Source organism: Octodon degus, unplaced genomic scaffold (assembly GCF_000260255.1).
Source record: "Octodon degus isolate 3935 unplaced genomic scaffold, OctDeg1.0 scaffold00032, whole genome shotgun sequence".
Taxonomy (NCBI): domain Eukaryota; kingdom Metazoa; phylum Chordata; class Mammalia; order Rodentia; family Octodontidae; genus Octodon; species Octodon degus.
Window position 1 is genome coordinate 19,289,811 of NW_004524608.1, and position 19,583 is coordinate 19,309,393.

Consider the following 19,583-nt stretch of genomic DNA (forward strand, 5'->3'; position numbering starts at 1 on the left):
CTAGCCTCCACTACAAAGTGAAAGCCTGTCTCAAAAACACAAAGCAAAACTAAATTCGACAGGGTAGTGTTCCATAGCATGGGTCCCAGGACCTTAGCAGAATAAAACACACAGTCCTCAGCACTGTCTAGGGCTAAATTACACTGTTCATGGTCACTGGAAACCAAAAGTTGCTGAGTCAGAGTCCAGATTTCAAATACAGAAATGGGTGTTTCAGTTGAAACGCTTTGTAACACTCTATGTAAAATGTTGGTTACTATGTCTAGGGCTTCAATTTCTATTTTATTTTCAAATATGAAATATATTTTAGGAGATAGAGTCTCATTATGTACTCCGGGATACTGCTGGACTGAGTGAAGCCCAGGCAGGGCTTGAACTCATGATCATCATACCCCTACCTCTCTGCTTTGGAGCTTCTCATCTTCACCAAAACTTGCCAAAGCTTTATCAAAACCTTGTATCTGTTAACTTGGTCTCTCTACATAAAAATATCTGAACCTGGGAATAGTGTCGCACACACTTTCTCTGAGCTGTACTCAGGCAGATTCAGGAGCATGACTTGGCAGGCATGGATAACATACAGTGAGACCCTGGCTCTCTGTGAAACAGACGAAGGCCTGGCCAATAGTTCAATGAAAGAATCTCTCCAAGACTAATGCTCAGTACTCCCCACAACCTCCAAAATTTTTCATAAGGTTTAAAAATAGCACAAAACTCCATATAATATATGTTTCTCACACCATATGGATATTGAGGCTTCAAAACTCAAAGGGTATGTTGGGATATTTAAATAAGAGGCCCCTATTCCTATTTTCAGTAGATACAGGAAAAGTCCATTGAAAGTGTTTCAGTTGACTAAGAAATGTCAAGAGCCAGTTTTGGTTTGATTTATTCACCTCTGCATATACAAAGGAGAAAGCAGAAAGAGATGTGCTCAGCTGAAGAGTCCCTTCGTATCCGAGACTATCGGTGTTGCTAAGGTTCTAGGAAGAGGGTGAGCACACACTGGTGACATCACAAATGTTGTTTGGAAGCCACACAAATAAGCATATTTCTCACTCCTCATTGGCTAAGCCACTGCTAACATGTGTTTTATTGTTGCTCCCATAATAGACACTTTCCATGTTCCTTTATGAAAAAGTTTTAATACTTTATTTTGTTGTTTCCAGTTCATAGAGTTTACTATTATTTTGGTGAGTGGTTTATCTGTACATACCATAGCTTATTTGTAATTGTTATATCCCAAAGCCTTCTTCCAAATACCCTCTCATTTGTCATTCTCTTTGATATTGCTTTTTTTTTCTCTGAATGGATATTGCTTTTTAAAAGAGAGCAACAAAAACAGAAATAAAATAAAACAGAATTTCAGGTCAGGAGCATAACAGTAATTAATACATTGTTATCTCCATAGTAATTGCACAGAGTACAAGCTATAGGCATGCAATAATGTCCAGATGATATAGCTATATAGATATAGATATATTTCCCTTTTCCATTCTTTTGCTCTTTCTCCCATGCATCTCTCTCTCTCTCTCTCTCTCTCTCTCTCTCTCTCTCTCTCTCTCTCTCTCTCTCTCGTTTCTTTCTAGTTCACAATATATATATTGTACAATTTGAGACTTATTTACTCTTTCAGTTCCTTACACTAGGGAGACAATGTGATGCTTACACATATAGGTCTGGTCTGATTTATTTCACTTATGAGTATGTTCTCAACTTGTGTCCATTTACCTATAAAAGTCTGGAGTTTCTTCTTCTTTGTGGTTGAGTGCTACTCCTCTTAGCTGAGGTACAGAATTAGCTCTGTGATTTGTGTTTCTGGCTCAGTCTTTCTTGAGGTTATTCAGGGTTCTAAGTCATATCTGGATCTAGAGGGGATGAAGAGATGCAGGCTCACTTCCTTGTTACAGGCATCCCTGACTGCTCCCTGGGCCACTAGATGTTAGGCAAGGAGAAGGAATGAATGGAAGCCACAGTGACTTTGGAACTCATCTTGGAAGTCATATTAATCTATGCTAATGTTCACAAAGTCCAATCTTAGCCCAACAGGAGAGGTTAGGGAAGTTATGCTGAAAGAGACCAGTGGCTACCAGCTGTTTCATGAGGTACTGGGGATTGAGTCCAGAGATTTCACTTGGAGCTTCCTGCCCAACCCTTATTATTTGGCTGATTTTTTTCCTTTTATTTGTGGAACCAGGGATTGAACTCAGACCCTTGTGCTTGCCAGAGAAGCACTTATTCCACTAAGCCATCTCCCTGGCCACTATTTGGTCAATTTCAAGACAGTATATCCATAATATTATTCAAGCTCTACTGGATATCATGCTCCTGACTCTGTCTCTCTGAATACTGGGATTTTTTTCTTTATACTTTAGAAATGAGGTCTCACCAAGTTATTAAATTGTTCAGATTGGGCTGAACTTGTAATGCTTTTGTCTCTGCCTTCCAGTGGGCTATGATTATAGCCATGGGTTACCGATCCTTTTAGCCTTTCTGCAGAGAAGGTATTTTTCTTACAAATTCCTTCAGATGCATTTTTAAACTGCTCTGTCTTCCTCCTTCCCTGCCACACTCCACTTTCCTTCTTCTTCCCCCACCTCCCCTGCTTTTTCATCCACATCTTTCTTTCTAGGATTAAATACAGAGCTTTTTGGATACTCTAATGCAAAGACACCATCAGCCTCTCTTTCCACTATATATATATATATATATATATATATTTTTTTTTTTTTTCTGAGCACTTTAATTATGTTATTCCACTGCCTATGACATATAGGAAATATCAAGTGAATATCTGCAAGATACTTATACTTACTATTCCAATGGCCACTCCCAACATTTTCCTTAGATTTTTAGAGCTGGATGCAAAAGAATAACAGCAATGGATTAGTAATAATGTTGAAAAAGCCTACATTTCTCTAGATTTTTGCCTGTGTCATTGTTCTTGTTGGGGTTACAGAAATTAGCAAAGTCTGATACTGATTCCTTTATAGGTTCATTTTTTTTTTGTTCTATGGAAAATGGTATTAAAGTCAAAGCACCTAAGGCCTAAATCAAATGAGGTAAAAATATTCCACAGACATGTCAGTCTTTGAATGGATTATCTCTGACAGATCCTTCATGGTCACACTCAGTAGGCATGTACTACCCTAAGCAAAGTTTCTCCTCTTGATCAGACTCCAGCAAGCCTTCCCCAACTGTCTTCTCTCACAAGCCTCAATCTTGGCCCACAAAGAGTTGGACAGCAGCAATATAGATTCTAATGGATCCAATCTACATTGTTGATGACCTCAGGCCACCTCAAGGGGCCTGTCTGAGAAAACTCAAGGCTACCAAGGAAATTTATTGCCTGTTCCAAACAAACCCTCAAAGAAGGCAGCTCTCTTCCATTGTCCATGGAAGGATAAGAGTCTCATTTAGATAAGTGTCAGCAAACTCATGGAGTAATTAAATTAACTGTATAACCAATTGCTTTTATAATTCCCATTTTTCTGACTCCACTGAGTCATCCCTTCCTATTCTTTCATTCTCCCTTTAAAATTTTGGTCACCTCTGTACTGATGGAAGCTTTGTGAGGTTGTGTTCCATTCACTCTAACCCTATTGTCAGCTGCTCAAGTATATTTGCTTACTGGACCCAAACAAACTATAGAAGGTTTGGTGAAAAGGAAAAAAATAAATTATTTAAAGCTAGCTTTGAAGAGATAGAAGAACCTCATATTATCACAAATCACCATCTCCCTTTGTCATGGCATGAAAGACCATTCTATAGTAAGACAGAGAAAGGTGAGTCATTACAATCAGGCAATAGGTAGCTCTACACTTATCCCATCAGCCCCTTTTCCACTCCTTCCCTTCTTTATAGGCAGGAAAGTGAATTTTAATTTCCTGGTGCCAACAACTGCATATTCTGTCCATTTGTCTAGGACAAGGAAGTTATATCTTCCCAACCTAGGAAAGTTTGGAAATGGGACTTATCTAACTTTAGAAGTTCTATTTTGCTTGCTTATTACAATTCCTCCCTTATTTTGGTGCTGAGATAGATTTTTATCTGGCAATATTTAGTTAGCACATATTCCAGGCTAATGAGGCTGTGACAGAAAATTTGAGTCAGTTTCACAAAACCATTCCTGCTCAATCTAAGCAATATAAATGATTTTGAAAAGCTGGTTCATATAATTATTTTTAAAAATTCAAACCAGAGCAGCTCTGTTTTGAGATTCTGATATATTGCATCATCAGTTTGGCTGGTTAATGTTGGATTGGTGCCGATATTCTATCAAATGTAGCTGGACCATAAACAAAAGGAACCAGATGTCAGTGCCTGGAAAAGTACAACTAATAGTTGCAAAGCCAAATGTAAAGGAAAGTCAAAGTCAGGAGATATATCACAGCTACACAGTTGGAAAGGCCCTTTATGTTAAGGCAGTCATACATAACCCTTTTCTGAAAAAAAATCATAGCACTGGTTATTTTTGGCATGGTTAACACAAGTGAATCCTTTTTATGCTCACAATTTTCTCCCTTGTCTTCAAGAGAATTATTTTCCCTCAAGGAATTCATTGGTGCTGTGGTAGCTTTTTCTGGCAATGTTTAGTTAGCACATGTTCTAGGCTAGAGAAGTTGTGACAGAAAATTTGAGCAAGTTTCACAAAACCTTTCTTGCTCAATCTAAGCAATATCAATGATTTTAAAAAGCTGGTTCAAAGAATTATTTTTAAAAAATTCAAACAAGACCACATCATAACAACAATAAACACCTCAATATAACCAAAGAAATGGAAATTCTGCAAAGTGATCCTGTGTAAAGAACAAAAAAGGAAAAGAAGGGCTGGTGAGACGGCTCAGTGGTCTAAAGCACCTACTTAGAAGAAGCTTAGCAAAGCACAGGGACTGCGGTTCAATACTCCAGCACCACATGCCAGCCAGCCCCACCCCCTGGTGGGCTGAGCTGGCGCAAACACACACACACACACACACACACACACACACACACAAATAAAGAAATAAAAATTTTTAAAAAATAAAAAGGAAAAGAAGTAGAAAGAGGAGAAGAAAAAAGAGGAAGAGAGATAGAGACAGAAAGTGAGAGAGAGAGAGAGAGAGAGAGAGAGAGAGAGAGAGAGGAGAAAAGAAAGAAGAGAGAAAGAGGAGAGGAGAGAAGAGTGAGCAGAGACTGCTGGTCTTCTCTACACACTTTAGATTTTATATTTTCCAGTTCTACTGTTGTATAGTTGAACCAATTTCTTAAATCCACTCTCACTCTCTCTCTCTCTTGCTCTCCCTCTTTCTGCACACATGCACACACACACACACACACACACACACACATACACACACAATTGGTTTTATTTATCTGAAGAATCTTGATGAATAAAAACACTTAAAACATATGAACTTAATTACATGTAAATTGTTTGAAGTATATCTGAATACATTGAAAAAATAAAAGTATAGATCATAAAGTTCCAGAAACTGCAAGATAAACTTTGATGGTAGAAAGTAGATTCATACTGTAAGGGATTAGAGCAGATTACAAATGGGTTTGGGGAGGGTTTTAAGGGTGGCGAGTTTTGATAAATGCAAACACCTATGATACCAGGCATCAGTCATGGTTTCATGGGTGTTTGCATTTGTCAATACTTATTGAGGTGAACACTTTAAATAAGTTCACTTTATTGTATCTAAATTATATCAAAATAAAGTGGTCTTAATTTAAAATAAAAAAGAAATAGTGCATCTTATGTTAATTTTATATGGAGTGCATGGTGAAGTTTGATCACATCTATTCTGTAGGTGATAGCACTCAAAAATTGCAGATGAATTTTTTGAAAGAACATAGTTATAAAACACTCTACTGGTTATAAAAGCAAAGATCCCATATGTATGATAGGTATGAACTAAGAAACAAAGTAATCAGTTTAATTTAAAAATAGTTTGTCATTGAAATTAGTTTAGTTCAATCAGAAATATATGTTCAGCACCTACTTGGCAGCTGGATATATCACCATTTGAGAAAAGCATACTTTATAATCATAGCACATTCTAAGGATTATGCTGCCTAGCAATCACAAGGCCCTGAGTTTCATCCCCACTACCAAAGGAAAAAAAAGTTGTTTTCTTAAGTTAGTATAACAATCATTGTTAATTTGCAATTCTTGCTTTGGTATATGTGCCATATCTTTCACAGAGAACAAATTGGTCAAGTAATGGCCATGACTCATCCACATGGCTGACACTGACAAAGGATCTACAAACTTCAGTACAGGGTTTCAGGATAAATCCTGATGGGATTTGATTGATCTTATCACATACAAAAGTTACATTTCTTTTTATGTAGGTCTTGCTTTATCTTGGTCTTAACCATCCAGCAGAAAAGTATAAAAATGAGGTATAAAAAGTAAAACTATATTAATATGCTGAGCTGTAAAAGGCTCAAGTCAACAATTTCTGACATTGCCAATCCTACAGAAAACCCACTACTATTCCGGACTACTGGACTATATATTGAAATATTTTGCTGAACTCATACACCTCAATATTTAAATAACAATGAAATACCCTTCTTGGATAAAACTAAACAAATAATGAGATACAAATGAAGGACCATTTTATATCTGTATAATCAAAATAGTTAGGATAGATGTACAGCTACTTTCTCTTAATTCAATGAATAGAAAGATTTGTTCTCATAGTGTTTGTGGACAGGATATCATGTCTGCATCTTGTACAATGAATAACCACTAAGACAACACTATGCAATGTATTAATTATTGAAACTGTCCTACTAATAGATTTTGAAACTATCTTGTTGCTATTTATTTCTCAATAAAATTATTAAAAAATAAAATAACAAAGTAGAAATTAAAGAAATATGTGCCATCTATTGTTGTATGTTACTCTGTTTCTGTCTGTTTCTGACTTTCCTTTTGCTACTTGATTTTGCTTCTGTTTTTGTTTTTATTCTACTAAAATAAATAAACAAATACAGTTTCTTAGGTATATACATAAAACTGCAAAAACATTATATATGGGATGTTAGATTTAGTACCTGTTTAGTAATGAAGAATAAACATTTTGGTAATATAACACCGTGGGAGGCACAATAACTCCAGGCCTCCAATCGTATTGCAAGTGGGTTTCTGGGTTCCTTCTCCCCTACCTCTGATGAGCTAGGTTCCTAGTTCTTACTCCATTTCCCATAAGTCTCCTGCTATGCCACAGAGGTGGGACTTCCTGTCATAGCCCGGTTGCCTAGTTACTCGTGCCTTTTACCAGCCAATGTCATTTCTCTATGCCTCCACTATATATACCCAACACCTCCCCTGAATAAAACAAGACTTGATCAGAATCCTGTCTTGTCTGCGTTTCTCACATATCCTGTCCTTTGTCACCTCTCCAATTCCCCACTCCTCCCCCAGGTGACCTTCGTTGACTGACCCGCTGGTCCAGGACAAGTGGCACCCAGCGAATGGAGCACCTGGTACAGAGGGTTCAGGGACAGAACCATCCAAGAGAGCCAGCAAGAGAAAGCCAGCAAAAGAGAAAGTAAAAGAGGCAAAAGAGAAAGTAAAAGAGGCCTGCACCGCAGTTGCCTGCTGCGATGTTTGAACCTTGGTAAGTGGAACTCACCCCTTTCCACTTCCCTTCGGGAATGGGACAGGCATTAAGTGAACATGAGATATTTGTAGAAAGTTTGAGCAAAGTACTAAAGGCATGAGGAGTAAAAGTTAAAGTTAAACAGTTGGTGAATACTTTCAGTTTATAATAAGGTGTGTCGTTGGTTCCCTTTGGAGGGTATGATTCATTCTAAGAGATGGTTACGAGTGGGAGATGCCTTACAATATTATTATAGGGTCTTCAGATGAGAAATGATTTCTGTTACAGCCTTTTCCTTTTGGAATCTTATTAATGAAGTTCTCCCACAGAAGCATTGGGACCCCCTGATTAAACAGGTTGTTTCAGAAGGGGGACATATTCTTCAACTATCAACAAAAAACATGCTGGCTCCCTCTCAGGCAGACTGACTCTCTCTCCTCCTCCTTCGAGGAGGACTCAAGAACTCAGAGGAGTTATCTTCCATGCACTCCCCCTGACAAAGTGGCTGCTACACCCATTGCGACTTCTGAGTCCCTCACTGTCCCCAAGTTTCCCAGTGTGTACCCTGACCTCCCCACTCTTCAGAGTCTAATGCTTAATAATGGCAGCTCTGAGGAGGAAGCTGTTGATTGGAAAACTCTGAGTGATGTGGCTGCTAAATACCGCCCACTATCACCACAGATTTCACTTTCTCAGAACTTAAAGGAAAAAGGGGCATCTTCTAACGTGATTAAGGGGTTAGAAAATAAAGTTAGAGACCTCCAAAAATAGATTCAATTAAAAAAAACAATGTTTTAACCTTGCCCAAGTGCTTGCAGTGATTTGCAGTAAGAGGACTGACCACGAAGCATCTGCCATTTTGCCCTCCCCCTTCTCAGCCAAATATTAAAAACAAAACGGCCACCAACTGGGTGTTTCTGGTGACCAAGACACAAAGTGCAGGAAATGAAGGGGAACAACTTCAGGCTATTAGAACGCACACACCTTCTGATCTTAAACTGTTAAAAGAGTTAAAGGCTGCTGTCACACAATATGGCACCACAGCTTCTTATACACTTAATGTATTAGACTCTATGACTCAGGGATGGCTCACATTAGCATATGAGATGCTAGCAGGTGTGGGAGACTTTTCTACCACTGAAACTCAATCTAGGTATGATGCAGGCCTGTTTGCTCAGATTCAGCTGGCTGCAATCGGAGCATGGAAAGGTTGCCTTCCTATGGAGAGGTTACTACTTCCCTTACAAACATGAAACAGGGCCCAGAAGAGCCATTTCCAGAGTTTGCCCATCGGCTGATTCAGGCCACTAAGAGACTGTTCGGTAGTGTAGAGTCTAATTCTGATATAATGGAACAACTGGCTTTTGAGAATGCAAATGCAGCCTGCCAAGCTGCAATATGACCTCATAAAAAGGGATCTGACCTTTCAGGTTACATTCACCTCTGTCCAGAGATAGGGACAACCTACCAACAGGTCATTGCCATGGCTGCGGCACAACAAGGGTTTACGGTCAAGCAATTCCCCTCCCAAAAGGATAAAAATAACTGTTTTAATTGTGGAAAGATAGGACATATGGCCATGGATTGTATAGGGAAGGATAAAAAACAAGGTGACTCCAAACAACTGGGGCTTTGCCCACGGTGCAGGAGAAGTAATCATTGGGCAAGTGAATTAGATCTAAAAGAGATAAACATGATAATGTCCTGCCCCTGCAGCAGGGAAACAAGAGGTGGGGCCAGCCCCAGGCCCTTACACTCAGACAAAATTATGGGGCGATTGACTTTGTTCCAACCAACAATCCATTTCAGACCTCTTCAGGGCCACTTCCCGGAGTGCAGTATTGGAACTCAGTTCCACCACCCAGACAATATTAACCCCTGAGGGCAGGATCCAAGTCCTCCCAACAGGTACCTTTGGCCCACTGCCAAAAGATACTTTTGGCCTTCTAATTGGACATAGCAGTGTGGCACTCCAAGTCCTTCAGGTAATCCCAGGAGTGATAGACAATGATTACCAAGGTGAAATAAAGATCCTAGTCTCCTCTTCCATGGGTGTTACCAGTGTCTCAGTGGGCCAAGGGATCACCCAGTTGCTTCTTCTGCCACTGACCCCCCTTCAAGAAGGTCATGACACAACAGAGGGAAAGTGAAGGCTTTGGATCCTCAGATATCTTCTGGGCTCAGGCGATCTCACCACAGAAACCCCTTATGACCTTATGCCTAGATGGCAGGCAATTCTCTGGGTTAATTGATATGGGTGCTGATCTTACTATTATTAGAGAAGAGGATTGGCCTGGGGCATGGCCTTTACATGACACCTTGACTCACCTTCATGGAATAGGCCAAAGCACAAACCCAAAAAGAAGTGCCAAAGTCCTAATGTGGAAAGATCAAGAGGGTAATCAGGGCACTATACAGACTTACGTTATAGCTAAATTGCCAGTTAATCTTTGGGGCAGAGATCTCCTGTCCCAAGTAGGGATGATCATGGGTAGTCCTAACTCTTTTATCACTGCACAGATGTTAAATAAAGGGTATTTACCAGATCAGGGCCTTGGGAAATCCAACTCAGGAATCACAAAACCTATAGGCGTTTCACCCAAATGTGATAAGGCTGGTCTAGGTTCTTTTTGAAAGGCGCTATTGACCCTCCTGGGGCTCATGCAGAAAAAATCACCTGGCTCTCAGATGACCCTGTGTGGGTCAATCAATGGCCCCTTACAACAGAAAAATGGATGGACACGCAATAGCTGGTGCAGGAACAGCTTAATGCTGGCCATGTTATTCCCAGTAACTCCCCCTGGAATACACCTATTTTTGTGATCAAGAAAAAATCTGGCAAATGATGACTTTTGTAAGACCTCAGGGCAGTAAATAAAACCATGGTCATGATGGGAGCCTTACAGCCAGGCCTCCCTTCACCTTTTGCCATGCCTCTAAATTACTTTAAAGTGGTTATTGACCTAAAGGACTGCTTCTTTAATATCCCTCTTCACCCAGATGATCAAAAGCACTTTGCCTTTAGTTTACCTATTGCAAATTTCAAGGCCCCCATGCAGAGATTCCAATGGCATGTTTTAATTTACCCCAGGGAATGGCAAATAGTCCCACTCTGTGCCAGTCTTTTGTGGCCTTGATCATACAGACTGTGAGAAATCACTGGCCAGAGATGTATATCATCCATTATATAGATGACATATTAATTTCTGGAATGGAACAATCCTCCACCCTACAAAGTTATCAAGAACTACAACAGGCCCTAAGCCATAAGGGACTGCTAGTAGCCCCTGACAAAGTTCAACTTACAGATCCTTACACCTATCTAGGATTTAAATGAAGGGATCCCAAGTTTTCTCCCAGAGGTTACAGTTAAGATTAGATAAATTAACTACCTTAAATGATTTCCAAAGGCTCTTAGGAGATATTAACTGGCTCATGACTTACCTAAAGCTCCCTAAAGGAGAAATAAAACCTTTATATGACATTTTACAAGGTGATGCTGACCCATCATCCCCTCGTGAACTCTCACCAGAAGGCAGACACCCCATTAGATTGGTTGAAAATGCCATTCAGGAACAAAAGATTACCTTTATAAACTATGATAAGCCCCTAGGATTTCTCATTTTCAGAACAAAACTCCCCCACTGCCGTTTTTTGGCAGACAGTGCCCCTAATGTGGGTACATCTAACAGCCACACCTAAGAAGGTCCTCGAACCTTATTATCAGGCTGTCTCCAATCTTACAATTTTAGGCAGAAAACAAGGACGATGTTATTTTGACAAAGAACCTGATTTTATTATCCAGCCTTTTTCTAAAGAAGAAGTTGAATGGCTGCTCCAAACAACACGATGCTGGCCTGTAGCTTTGGCTTCCTATGCTGGAAACATTGATAATCATTACCCCTCCTGATAAACTCATTGATTTTGCAACTCGTCATGATTTTGTTTTTCCAAAAAATGCATCTTTTAAAACCTTAAAAAATGCACTATCGGTCTTCACCAATGGCTCCTTCTCAGGGATAGCTGCTTATGTCTTTCAGGATCAGACAATTACATTCCAAACAGACAGCCCATCAGCTCAGATAACCGAATTAATAGCCATTGGGGTGGTTTTCTCAGCTTTCCCAATTCAATCCCTCAATATCCATACTGACAGTGTATACATTGCTTAATCTATCCCTTTACTTGAAATGGTAGGACAAATAAAACAGGCATCTAAGGTTGGATATCTGTTCACTCTAATACAACATGTGATTAATAAAAGAACTCTGCCATTTTACATAGGGCATCTGCAGACCCACACTGACCTTCCTGGACCTCTTGCTCTAGGAAATAGATTAGCTGATGCTGCTACTACACCCTCTACTCGCCCATATTCCTTTTTCATGCACTGTGAAGATGCTGATGCTGTGGCGATTCAGACACACCAACTTTATCACTTAAACGCTCACTCCCTCTGGTTGCTCCATAAAATCACTGAGCAACAAGCCAGACAGATTATTCAAAACTGCTCCTCATGTGTGATTCATCTCCCTGTTCCTCACATTGGGGCCAACCCCCAGGGGTTGATGCCAAATGCTCTTTGGCAAATGGATGTTACTCACCTATCAGACTTTGGCAACCTTAAATTTATTCATGTGACCATAGACACATTTAGTGGATTTATATATGCCTCCCCACAAACTGGAGAGACTACTAAACATGTTATTGCCCATATGCTCCAGGCATTTTCTGTTTTGGGATGCCCCCAACAGCTCAAGACAGACAATGGCCTAGGTTACACCAGCTCTACCTTTTCACAATTCTGCAAAATTCTGCAAAAACTCAACATTGTCCATGTGACTGGCATTCTTTATAACCCTCAAGGTCAAGGTATAGTAGAAAGAGCCAACCAAACATTAAAACTTACTATAGAAAAAATAAAAGGAGGAGACTGGTACCCAACTAAGGGATCACCTAGAAATATCCTGGCTCACTCATTATTCGTTTTAAAATTTTTAACACTGGATGCCAAAGGACAATCAGCAGCCACCCATTTTTGGCATTCTGAGTCACAAAAACCCTTCACCTCGGTATTATGGAGAGACCCTCTAACCAACTCATGGCATGGCCCAGATCCGGTCCTCATCTGGGGATGAGGATCAGTATGCATTTACTCCAAATAAAATCTGCCAGATGGCTGCTGGAAAGTCTTGTTAAACAGGTAGATCAAATCGACCAGATAGAGAATGACCTCATAGATGATTCCAGGGACTCAAGTGCTCCCTGAGAATATTTTGTGTTCCCTTACATCTACAATAGATCCTACCACTAGGAGTTTTGTAGTTCTGGTCAAGACCATCGATGGCGGCTTAGGGACACCAGCATCTAAGAAAGACCTACTCAAATTCCTTTATGGAAATCCTTGTGATTGTAAAGGAGGCACGTCCTCAGAATTACCCCCCATTATGGCACAGGCCTTGCAGGCACAAGCATGATAGGGAAGCCAGTTTGCTGGAGCCAGAGTGCCCCCAATCATGTTTCTGATAGAGGAGGGCCCCAAGATTCTCTCAGAGAACATTTTGTAGAAAAGAGATTACAGGGGGCCAGGGAGATGGCTCAGTAGAATAAGTGCTCCCCTGGCAAGCACAAGGGCCTGAGTTCAATCCCCAGTTCTGCCAATTAAAAATAAAGAAAAGAGATTACAAGAGATTTGGGAACAAATGTTCCCAAAGATCCGTTACCATACCTTGGCACTCCCCAAATCACATGGAGCTGACAGAGATACTCAAACCTTAGACATTCTTAAAGTTACCCATCTTAGGATCTCTGATAACCCTCTTACTTCTGGTTTCAGTGAACCCATGCATTTTTAATAGGCCAATTGCTTTCATTCAACAGCAGTTGGATGCTGCCTTGATGAAGCCTATTCAGGTTCATTATCACAAGCTTGAGATGCCTGAAAGGGAAAACTGCACTGGAATACAACCAGCTTATGATGATGAAGGTCCAGAGACTTATTAGTTCTCCCACCTTTGGTGAGATGGTCAGGCTAGCCAGAGATGGGTAATGAGGGGCATACATGAGTCACCACTCAATGCCTAAGACAGGAATGGGACCTTCTGCCGTCCTGGTCTCCTATGACAGGTAAGGTTTGAGTCAGGTCCATGTAGAGGATATCTCAACCTAAGGCAGGCACTGCCCTCTCAAGAGAATCAGCCATCTAAGAAGCCATATTTTATATACATATATAAAAGTAAAGGGGGATCTGTGGGAGACACAATAACTCCAGGCCTCCAACCCTATTGCAAGTGGGTTTCTGGGTTCCTCCTCTCCTACCTCTAATGAGCTAGGTTCCTAGTTCTTACCCCACATACCTCCCATAAGTCTTCTGCTATGCTTTGGAGGTGGGACTTCCTGTCATAGCCCGGTTGCCTTGTTATTCGTGCCTTTTACCCGCCAATGTCATTTCCCTATGCCTCCACTATATATACCCAGCACCTCCCCTGAATAAAATGAGACTTGATCAGAATCCTGTCTTGTGTCCGTTTCTCATGTCTCCTGTCCTTTGTCCCCTCTTCAATTCCCCGCTTCTCCCCCAGGTGACCTTTGTTGACTGACCCACTGGTTTGGGACATAACACAATCGTTGCAATGAATAAACAATAAAACTCTTACCGGTTAAGTGACCAAAAATAATATATAAGGTAATAGTTTATTTAAAAAGTTAATTTCTTTTATGGCATAATGAGACAATGGTTATGATAAACTATGACACTAAGGACAACTTAATTTTCAAGAAAAAAAACATCATATGTGGAAGTTCTTTGTCTAATCAGAATTATAAAACAAAAATTTATAAAAATAGTCTTACAAATTTCTTGAGCCTATATATTTAATATGTTTTGACAAGCAAAATTATAATTTTTTAGAAGCAAGACTATGTTTGTTCTAAGTAAGTGCTCTTATTTACATTTTAAGTGCTCATTAGCCAAACAGTACTCCAAACAACCCACAGAGGGCTTGGTGAAAAGGCAAATGGCTTCATTAAATACTAGCTCTGTGGACATAGAATGGCCTCCTATTACTACAAATCACCACATTCCTTTTTCATGGCTTAATAGAGAGGGGAGAGGGATTATAATCAGGCAATATATTGGCATATGTGTCCCCAATTCTAAATACATACACAAATGTCATATATAGGTGTAAGCTTTGCATGTTTCCATAAAGGGAAAAGACTATAATATTTATTTCTGAACTTCAAAGAAAATTCATTGTAAGTAGCTAATTTAAGCAAGGACTGCATGGGGAAATGTTAGCAGGCTCCCCCCCCCTCCACTTTTTAAGCATTCTTTTGTGTGGCTTTTGCTTGCTTTTTTTTTTTTTTTTATTTTCTAAGAGAGTGCAATTTAGAATCAAAACAGCAAAAAATTACAAAGGATACAGAATTTCACTTAACAAAGTAATAAGCATTTTGTAGTATGTGCTGTAGTACACTGTAGTGCTATCTTCCAGCCAGATAGAAGCATTTAAAATTAAGAAAAGAAAGAAAAAAAATGTATAAGAACATAAGAGAAAAAGTACAAGCAATCAAAAAACTGAAACAAATTAGGCATTATCTCTTCCTTTTCATAGACCAGCAGAAATGCACAGTACAAATGTTCAAACTATACTGCTTACATACACATATAAATCTACTTCCCCTATTCCCTCTCATGTCCTTTTCTCCAAATAAGTAACTCTTTTCTTTTGAATAAGTTCATTCTCTCTTCCTGATATCTACCATACCCATTAGATTCCATTTTTCTCTTTCAGGTTCTCATACTAAGGAGACAATATAATTTCTGTACATGTGGATACAACATATTTGACTTAACAGTATGTTCTCTAGTTGGATCCATTTAACAACAAAAGACTCCAGTATATTTTGTTCTATAACTGATAAAATACTCCATTGTGTAAAAATACCACATCTTCTTCATCAATTCTTCAGTTGATGGGAATCTGACTTATTTCCAGGATTTAGCTATGACAAACTGTGCTGTTATAAACATGGGTGTGCACATATTGCTGTGGTATGAGGTTTTCAGATATTCTTGAAAAATACCCAAGAGGGGAATAGCTGGCTTGAATGGGATCTCTATTCCTAGCATTTAAGGATTCTCCATGTTGTTTTCCATAGTTGTTTTACCAGTCTGGACTTCCACCAACAGAGAAAAAGTGTTTTTTTCTCCACAGCCTCCAAGCATTTGTTATTGGCTGACTTCTTTATGTTAGCCATTCTTTCTTGGGTAAGATGGAATCTCAGTGTTGTTTTAATTTGTATTTCTTGAATGACCAATGATATTAAACATTTACATATATTAATTGCCATTTGCATTTCTTCTTCTGAGAAGTGCATATTCATTTTAAGTGCCTATTTTTGGATTGGGTGTTTGAATTTGGCAGTCAGATTTTTTGGTTTATTTTTTTACATGCTCTATATAGAAGGTTTTTGTGAGAGGGTTTCTCAGCTATACTTTTTTTTTCCCAGTGTGTGTTTTCTTTTTCCTCTGTTGGAGATTTTCTTTGAAGTGCAGAAAATGTTTTAAAAGATGAGATCACATGGGGACTGGGGAGATTGCTCAGTGGAATAAGTGCTTCCCTGGCAAACACAAGGGCCTGAGTTCAATCCCCAGTTCCAAAAAAGAGAAAGAAAAAGAAAAAAAAAAGAAAAGAAAAAAAAAGAGATGTGATCACAGTTGTTGATTCTTTGAAGAGTTTCTCTTTCAGTTCAGATTTTGCCCATGAACTCTCTACCTATCCCTATGTCTTTAAGATTTCTACCTACAGGGCCAGGGAGATGGCTCAGTAGAATAAGTGCCTTCCTGGCAAGCACAAGGGCCTAAGTTCAATCCCCGGTTCCACCAAAAATATCCCAAAAAACAAAACAGAATAAAATATTTTGACCTACATTTTTCTCCAAATGATTTACTGTTTCCATGTTAATATTTAAATCTTCAATCCATTTTGACTGCAGCTTTGTGCATGGTGATAAACATGGGTCTAGTTTTAACCTTCAGCATTTGAAAAAACAGTTTTTCCAGCACCATTTATTAAAGATGTTATCTTTCTTCCAGTGAGTATGTTTGGCCACTTTATCAAAGATAAGGTGACTGGGTGTATTTGCAGGTGTGTCTGCATGTAATATGTTCCATTGATCCTCAAGTCTGTGTCTATGCCAGTATTGTAATGATTTTATCACATTAGCTTTATGGTATAATTTCAGGCGAGGGATTGTGATGCCTCCTGCCTTTCCTTTGTTTCCAAGAATTGGTTTTAATATAATATGTGTCTTCTGGTTATAAATGAATTTCAGAAAACTTTTCTCCAGATCTGTGAGGTAATGGAATTTTAATCAGGATTGCATAGAATCTGTATAACAATTTTCACAATGTTGGTTCTTCTTTTTCAGGAGCATGAAATATTTTCCTATTTTCTAAATTTCTCTTTAATCTTTTCTCAGAGTATCATATATTTTACTGCATAAATCCCTTTTGTCCTTTGTGAGATTGATTCATAAGTATTTCATTTTTAATATCATTGTTAAAGGTGCTTTTTCCCTATTTTCTATCTCAGTGTATTATTTGTGTACAAAAATGATAATAATTTTTCAGTTGTGACTTTGTATCCATCTACTTTGCTGAATTTGGTGATTAAATCAACAAAATTCTCAGGGGAATTTTTGGGGTCCTCTATGTAGAGTATCATCTCATCTACAAATAATGACAATTTCAATTCTTCTTTCCCCATCCTTCTTCCTATTATTTTTCTCCATTTTTAATTACCTGGATAAGTGATCACAGCTTTAAGCACAACAGAAAGGAACCACCAAAAAGCACCCAAAAGGAGTGGGGTGAGGAAGCACTGAACTTACAGCAAGAAAATAATGTGACAGAGATAAGCCAATACATATTAGTTATACACATCAATTTAAATGGCCTCAATTCACCCATCAAAAGAAAGACTAGCAGAGTTGATTAAGAAACAAAAAGCTGGGCATGCTGGTTACCGCAGTTGTTCAAGCATTTGCTTATGCAAATGCAGTCAGGCTCAGGGTACCACAGTTCCATCCCCAGCTCTGCATGCCTTACCAGACCCACCCTTAAAGCAGCCTGAGCCAGCCAAAAAGTAAAATAAAATAAATAAAAAAGAAACAAAATCTAACAATATACTAAATACAAGAAACACATTAACTCAAAAGGAAATTCAAAGACTAGATGTCAAAGAACAGAAAATAATAGTGCATGCCACATTAGATGAGAAAAATTCAGAGGTAGCTATCCTGGTCTCTGACAATATCAACTTCAAACCAAAGTTTATCTAAAGTGATAAAGGAGATCATTGTCTACTTGTTAAGGGAAAACTGCAAGAGAAAGAGCTAACAATTATAAATATGTGTGCACCCAGAATGGAAGCACCCTCCTATATAAGTCATATTTTAGCAGACATGAAAAATCAAGTGAGCAATGATACAATAATAATGGGGAGTTTTTAACATACCACTGTCACAAAGAGATAGAACAAGTAGGCAAAAAATCAGCAAAGAAATAACAAAAGAACTAAATCAAACTTGTGAAGAAATTGTCTTAGTAGACCTTTACACAGTGTTTCACCCAGTGAGAAGAGAATACAATTGTCAGCTTCATATGGGACATTTTCAAAAATACACAATATAGTAGCAGAGTACTCTTAAGTAAATGCAAAGATATTGGAATTATTCAATGAATACTATCTGATCACAGTTCAATAAAACTCAAATTTATTGACACAAGAAACTAGAAAACGCTGTAAACACAAAGAAATTAACAACCTCCTAAACAACCAGTAGGTCACAGATGCAAATAAAGAAGAAATTAAAACATAATGAAAGTAAAATTCAGATACTACTTAGAGATTGAACGCAGGACCTTGTGCTTGCTAGGCAAGCACTTATTCCACTGCACTATCTCCCCTGCCCAATGAATGCTGTCATAAGAGGGAAATTTATAGCTAAAAATTTGTACATTAGGAAACCAGAGCAAGCCAAAATAAATGATGTGATGCTGTACCTCTAGCTCCTAGATAAAGAAAGGAAGAAAGAAAGAAAAGAAGAAAGAAAGAAAAACAAAGAAAGAAGAAAGAAAGAAAGAAAGAAAGAAAGAAAGAAAGAAAGAAAGAAAGAAAGAAAGAAAAGAGCAAGTCAAGCCTGAAGTCCACAGATGGCAGGAAATTAGAAAAATTAGAACAGAAATTAATGCATTGGAGATGAAGAAAACAATACTAATAATAAGGAATTGAAGATTTTGTTGTTTGCAAGAATAAACAAAATCAATAAACCTCTAGCCAATATTATTAGAAATTAAAGAAAACAAACAAACAAAAAAACAAATCCAGGCAATAAAGAATGAGAGGGATAGCCAAAAAGTCCAGCAGATTAAAGCCCCTGCAACCAGGTCCAGGGACTGGGGTATTGACCCCCAGGCCTGCTGTGCTGGTCCCACCCCCAGGACACACTGAAATGGTGGCTGAGACTGGGAGTGGTCTCATGCACCTGTAATTCAAGCTCTTGGGAGACTGTAAACAGATGGATCACTACAAGTCTGATCTAGTAGTGAGAGCCTGAGTATCCTGTAGACATTTCCATAAAATACAAAAATTAGTGTTTCTTGTGTAGAGCATATTGTTGAATTTTGTTTTCTAATCCACTCTGCCAGTCTATTTCTTTTAATTGGTGAATTTAGTCCATTTACATTGATGGTTATAACTGAGATGATTTGACTTATGTTTGACATGTTATTTTCATGCTGTTGGTGATCTACTTTTCTCCTATATTTAATTATCTGCCCTATTTGATGGGTTATTTTCACTCTCATTCATGATCTTGTGCTCATTTTGATTCCTCTCTAGAATATCTTTCAGAATTCTGTGTAGGGCTGGGTTGGTTGTCATGAAATTCTTTAGTTGTTCTTTGTCATGGAAGTAT

The 19,583-nt window shown here is 38.6% G+C and overlaps 1 long non-coding RNA gene across 1 annotated transcript in view; it reads right to left on the reverse strand.

Moving 5' to 3' along the window:
* The window catches only part of LOC111816431, a 26,871-nt gene extending 24,148 nt beyond the window's left edge, over nucleotides 1–2,723 (reverse strand). The window contains exon 1 of the long non-coding RNA XR_002820833.1: nucleotides 2,694–2,723. This is a non-coding gene — a long non-coding RNA (uncharacterized LOC111816431). The remainder of the gene's footprint in view (nucleotides 1–2,693) is intronic.
* Between the last annotated feature and the right edge of the window lie 16,860 nt (nucleotides 2,724–19,583).